Genomic DNA, 6,592 nt, shown 5'->3' on the forward strand with positions numbered 1-6,592 from the left:
CCCCCTGTGCTATACAGTTGATCCTTGTTGTTTATTTTATATATAATATTGTGTGTCTGTTAATTTCAAATTCCTGATTTATAACCCCCTCCTCCTTTGGTAACCATAAGTTTATTTTCTATGTCTGTGAGTCTATTTCTGTTTTGAAAATAGTTCGCTTGTATCATTTTTTTAAGATTCTACATATAAGTGATATCATGTGATATGTGACTTTCTCTGTCTGACTTACTTCACTTAATATGATAATCTCTAGGTCCATCCATGTTGCTGCAAATGGCATTATTTAATTATTTTTTATGGCTTAGTAATATTCCATTATATATACATATATATTAAAACATCTTCTTTATCCATTCATCTGTTGATGGACACTTCGGTTGCTTCCATGTCTTAGCTATTGTAAATACTGTTGTTATGAATACTGGGATGCATGTATCTTTTTGCATTAAAGTTTTCTCCAGATATAAGCCCAGGAGTGGGATTGCTGGTTCATATGCTAACTATATTTTTAGTTTGTTTTTTTTAAACATCTTTATTGGAGTATAATTGCTTTACAATGGTGTGTTAGTTTCTGCTTTATAACAAAGTGAATCAGTTATACATATACATGTGTCCCCATATCTCTTCCCTCTTGCATCTCCCTCCCTCCCACCCTCCCTATCCCACCCCTCTAGGTGCTCACAAAGCACCAAGCTGATCTCCCTCTGCCATGCGGCTGTTTCCCACTAGCTATCTATTTTACGTTTGGTAGTGTACATATGTCCATGCCACTCTCTCTGTCCCAGCTTACCCTTGCCCCTCCCGTATCCTCAAGTCCATTCTCTATGTCTGTGTCTTTATTCCTGTCCTGCTCCTAGGTTCTTCAGAACCTTTTTTTTTGTTTTTTTTAGATTCCATATATATGTGTTAGCATACAGTATTTGTTTTTCTTTCTGACTTACTTCACTCTGTATGACAGACTCTAGGTCCATCCACCTCACTACAACTAACTCAACTTTGTTCCTTTTTATGGTTGAGTAATATTCCATTGTATATGTGCCACATCTTCCTTCTCCATTCAACTGTTGATGGACACTTAGATTGCTTCCATGTCCTGGCTATTGTAAATAGAGATGCAATGAACATTTTGGTGCATGACTCTTTTTGAATTATGGTTTTCTCAGGGTATATGCCCAGTAGTGGGATTGCTGGGTCGTATGGTAGTTCTATTTTTAGATTTTTAAGGAACCTCCATACTGTTCTCCACAGTGGCTGCCCCAATTTACATTCCCCCTAACAGTGTAGGAGGGTTCCTTTTCCTCCACACTCTTTCCAGCACTTATTATTATTTGTAGACTTTTTGATGATGGCCATTCTGACTGGTGTGAATTGATACCTCATTGTAGTTTTGATTTGCATTTCTCTAATAATTAGCGATACTGAAAAATTTTTCATGTACCTGTTGGCCATCAGGATGTCTTCTTTGGAGAAATGTCTATTTAGATGTTCTGCTCATTTTTTGATTGGGTTGTTCGTTTTTTTTTATATTGAGCTGTGTGTGTTTGTATATTTTGGAAATTAATCCCTTGTCTGTTGCATTGTTTGCAAATATTTTCTCCCATTCTGTAGACTGTCTTTTTGTTTTGTTTATGGTTTCGTTTGCTTTAATTAGGTTCCATTTGCTTATTTGGCTTGTATTTCAGGCTCCCTGACTTCAGATTATACTACAAACCTATTGTCATCACAACAGTATGGCACTGGCAGAAAAACAGACATATAGATAAATAGAACAGGATAGAAATCCCAGAAATAAATCCATGCACTTATGGTCAATTTATCTGTGGTAAAGGAGGCAAGAATATAAAATGGAGAAAAGACAGTCTCTTCAACAAATAGTGCTGGGAAACTGGACAGCTACATGTAAAAGAATGAAATTAGAATGTTCTCTAACACCATATACAAAAATAAACCCAGAATGGATTAAAGACCTAAATGTAAGACTGGATACTATAAAACTCCTAGAGGAAAACATAGGCAGAACACTCTTTGATATAAATCGCAGCAATATTGTTTTGGATCCATCTGCTAGAGTTATCACTGTTTTTAAAGCATGGCTTCACATCTACTTTCTAACAGCCACCTGCTTCTCCCCCATGCTTATTTTGTGGGAGGTGAAATATGCACTCTCCTAGCAACAGAGGATGATTCACTACAGCAATGCCAACATTACTTGTAAGTTCTGGAGCACTTTCTCAGCCTTGGCTGCACAAGTACATTACCTTAGGAATACACATTTCTTAAAACATGGATACCCAGTTCTTATTGGTAGATGATCTGATTCAAATGTTCAGAGTTAGACCCAGGCACTAGAAAATTTTTTAAGCTCTTTAGTTGATTCCAATATGCAGCCAGGATTGAGAACCACTGTGCCAGAAAACTCAGAGTATGTGGTAGGGTGGGCATTAGAGATTCTTCTAGATTGCTGATATTACTAGTAAATGGGTGGAGCACTTGAGATTCTAATTTCTGTGGACAGGTTGGGGTATTGATAACTCCGATCTGAGCTGGTAAGAACACATGGTGGTACATTTCATACTGCTATTTTTTGGATGAGCAGTGGTATGGTGGTAAGTGTTTAACAACCAGATTCCCAGGGGAAAATTTTTTTCATTTATAGATTTGATTATTTCCATGATGTAAATAATCCTACCATGGTTATTTTTAGATATAAAACTGCTCACTAAATGCAAAGTTAGGAAGAGGTGCATAGGAATTAGCACATCACTACATATCATTTCCAATACACAGATACAATTATTAGTTCAAGATCATAGGAAATACTGAAACGTATTTTTAAAAAGTAATGAGTTTTGGGGGGCAGAGTCAAGATGGCAGTGTGGGAACACACCGAGTTATCTTTCCCCCCAACTAGGGTGCCTGCTGGCTACTGGTGGGGGATGCTGATGCCCAAGGAGATGGAAGAAACCCCCAAGTAAACTGCCACCTCATGCAGCTTGCGGGATCTTGGTTCACAAGCTGGGGGTCAGATCATAGCTCCTGTGGTGGGAGCTCTGAGTCCAAACCATTGGACTAATAGAGAATCTCAGACACTAAGGAATATTCATTGGAGTGAGGTCTCACGGAGGTCTTCATCTCAGCACCAAGATCCAGCTCTACCCAGCAGCCTGCAAACTCCAGTGTTGGAAGCCTCAGGCCAAACAACCAGTAAGAAAGGAACAAAATCCCACTCATAAAAAAAAAAAAAAATGAGATGGCAAAAAAATATGTCACAGATGAAGGAGCAAGGTAAAAACCTACAAGACCAAATAAATGAAGAGGAAATAGGCAATCTACCTGAAAAAGAATTCAGAGTAACAATAGTAAAGATGATCCAGAATCTCAGAAATGTTTGACAAAGATCTAGAAGAACTAAAAAACAAACAAACAGAGATGAACAACACAATAACTGAAATGAAAAATACACTAGAAGGAATCCATAACAGAATAACTAAGGCAGAAAAACGAATAAGTGAGCTGGAAGACAAAATGGTGGAAATAACTGCCAAGTACTTAAAAGTGATGAAAGAGAAAAACCTGCAACCAAGATTACTCTACCCAGCAAACGACTCATTCAGATTCAACAGAGAAATCCAAAGCTTTTCAGACAAGCAAAAGCTAAGAGAATTCAGAACCACCAAACCAGCTTTTAGAATTATAGGGGTCCCAGAAGAGGAAGAGAAAAAGAAACGGTCTGAGAAAATATTTGATGAGATTATAGCCCAAAACTTCCCTAACATGGGAAAGGAAATAGTCATCCAAGTCCAAGAAGCACAGAGAGTCCCATACAGAATAAACCCTAGGAAAAACACAATAAGACACATATTAATCAAACTAACAAAAAATAAATTCAAAGAAAAAATATTAAAGGCAGCAAAGGAAAAACAAAAAAAAACATAGAAAGGAATCTCCATAAGGTCATCAGCTGATTTTTCAGCAGAAACTCTGCAGGCCACAAGGGAGTGGCAGGATATACTTAAAAGTGATGAAAGAGAAAAACCTGCAACCAAGATTACTCTACCCAGCAAACGACTCATTCAGATTCAACAGAGAAATCCAAAGCTTTTCAGACAAGCAAAAGCTAAGAGAATTCAGAACCACCAAACCAGCTTTACAAGAAATGCTAAGGAAACTTCTCTAGGTGGGAAACACAAGAGAAGAAAAAGACCCACAAAAATAAACCCATATCAATTAAGAAAATGGTAATAGGAACATACATACAGATAACAATCTTGAATGTAAATGGATTAAGTGCCCAAACCAAAAGACATAGACTGGCTGAATGGATACAAAAACAAGACCCGTATATATGTTGCCTACAAGAGACCCACTTCAGACCTAAGGACACGTACAGACTGAAAGTGAGGGCATGGAAAAAGATATTTCATGCAAATGGAAATCAAAAGAAAGCTGGAGTAGCAATACTCAAATCAGATAAAATAGACTTTAAAATAAAGACTGTTACAAGAGATAAGGAAGGACACTACATAATGATCAAAGGATCAATTCAAGAAGAAGATATAACAATTATAAATGTTTATGCACCCAACATTGGGGAACCTCAATTCATAAGGCAAATGCTAACAACCATGAAAGGAGAAATTGATAGTAACACAATAATAGTAGAGGACTTCAACACCTCACTTACACCAATGGACAGACCATCCAAACAGAAAATAAATAAACACAAGCTTTAAAGGACAAAATAGACCAGATAGATTTAATTGATATTTAGAGAACATTCCACCCAAAAGTGGCAGAATATACTTTCTTCTCAAGTGCACACAGAACATTCTCCAAGATAGATAACATCTTGAGTCACAAATCAAGCCTCAGAAAATTTAAGAAAATGGAAATCGTATCAAGCATGTTTTCTGACCACAATGCTATGAGAGTGGAAATCAATTACAGGAAAAAAACTATAAACAACACAAACACATGGAGGCTAAACAGTGCGCTAGTAAATAGCCAAGAGATCACTGAAGAAATCAAAGGAGAAATTAAAAAATACAAAGAAACAAATGACAACGAAAACACTACAACCCAAAACCTATGGGATGCAGCAAGAGCAGTTCTAAGAGGAAAGTTTTTTGGTTTGTTTGTTTGTTTTTTTGCGGTACGCGGGCCTCTCACTGTTGTGGCCTCTCCTGTTGCGGAGCACAGGCTCTGGACGTGCAGGCTCAGCGGCCATGGCTCATGGGCCTAGCCGCTCCGCGGCATGTGGGATCTTCCCGGACTGGGGCACGAACCCATGTCCCCTGCATCGGCAGGCGGATTCTCAACCACTGCACCACCAGGGAAGCCCCTAAGAGGGAAGTTTATAGCAATTCAATCTCACCTCAAGAAACAAGATAAATCTCAAATAAACAATCTAACACTACACTTAAAACAATTAGAGAAAGAAAAACAAAGGAAACCCGAAGTCTGTAGAAGGAAAGAAATCATAAAGATCAGAGCAGAAATAACTGAAATAGAAATGAAGAAAACAATAGCAAAGCTCAATAAAACTAAAAGCTGGTCCTTTGAGAAGATAAACAAAATTGATAAACCCTTAGCCAGACTCATCAAGAAAAAAAGGGAGAGGATGCAAATCAATAAAATTAGGAATGAAAAAGGAGAAACCACAACTGACACTGCAGAAATACAAAGGATTATGAGACTACAACAAAAAACTATATGTGAATAAAATGGGCAACCACAAAGAAATGGACAAATTCTTGGAAAGGTACAATTTTCCAAGACTGAACCAGAAAGAATTAGAAAATATAAACAGACCTATCTCAATTAATGAAATTGAAACTGTAATTTAAAATCTTTCAACAAACAAAAGTCTAGGACCAGATGGCTTTACAGGCGAATTCTGTCAAATATTTAGAGAAGAGCTAACACTGATCCTTCTCAAACTGTTCCAAAAAACTGCAGAGGGAGAACCACTTCCAAATTCATTCTATGAAGCAACCATCACCCTGATACCAAACCCACAAAAACATATCAAAAAAAAATAAAATTATACACCAATATCACTGATGAACATAGATGCAAAAATTCTGAACAAAATACTAGCAAAAAGAATCCAACACATTGAAAAGATCATACACCATGATCAAGTGGGATTTATCCCAGGGATACAAGGATTCTTCAATATATGCAAATCAATCAATGTGATACACCACATTAATAAACTAAGGAATAAAAATCATATGATCATCTCAATAGATGCAGAAAAAGCTTTTGACAACATTCAAAAACGATTTATGATAAAAACTCTCCAGAAAGTGGGCATACAGGGAACCTACCTCAACATAATAAAGGCCATACTGACAAACCCACAGCAAGCATCATACTCAATGGTGAAAAGCTGAAAGCATTTCCCCTAAGATCAGGAACAAGACAAGGATGTCTACTCTCACCACTCTTGTTCAACATAGTTTTGGAAGTCCTAGCCACAGCAGTCAGAGAAGAAAAAGAAATAAAAGGAATACAAATTGGAAAAGAAGAAGTAAAACTGTCACTGTTTGCAAATGACATGATACTATACATAGAAAATCCTAAAGAT

This window comes from Physeter macrocephalus, chromosome 1 (genome assembly GCF_002837175.3).
Source record: "Physeter macrocephalus isolate SW-GA chromosome 1, ASM283717v5, whole genome shotgun sequence".
Taxonomy (NCBI): domain Eukaryota; kingdom Metazoa; phylum Chordata; class Mammalia; order Artiodactyla; family Physeteridae; genus Physeter; species Physeter macrocephalus.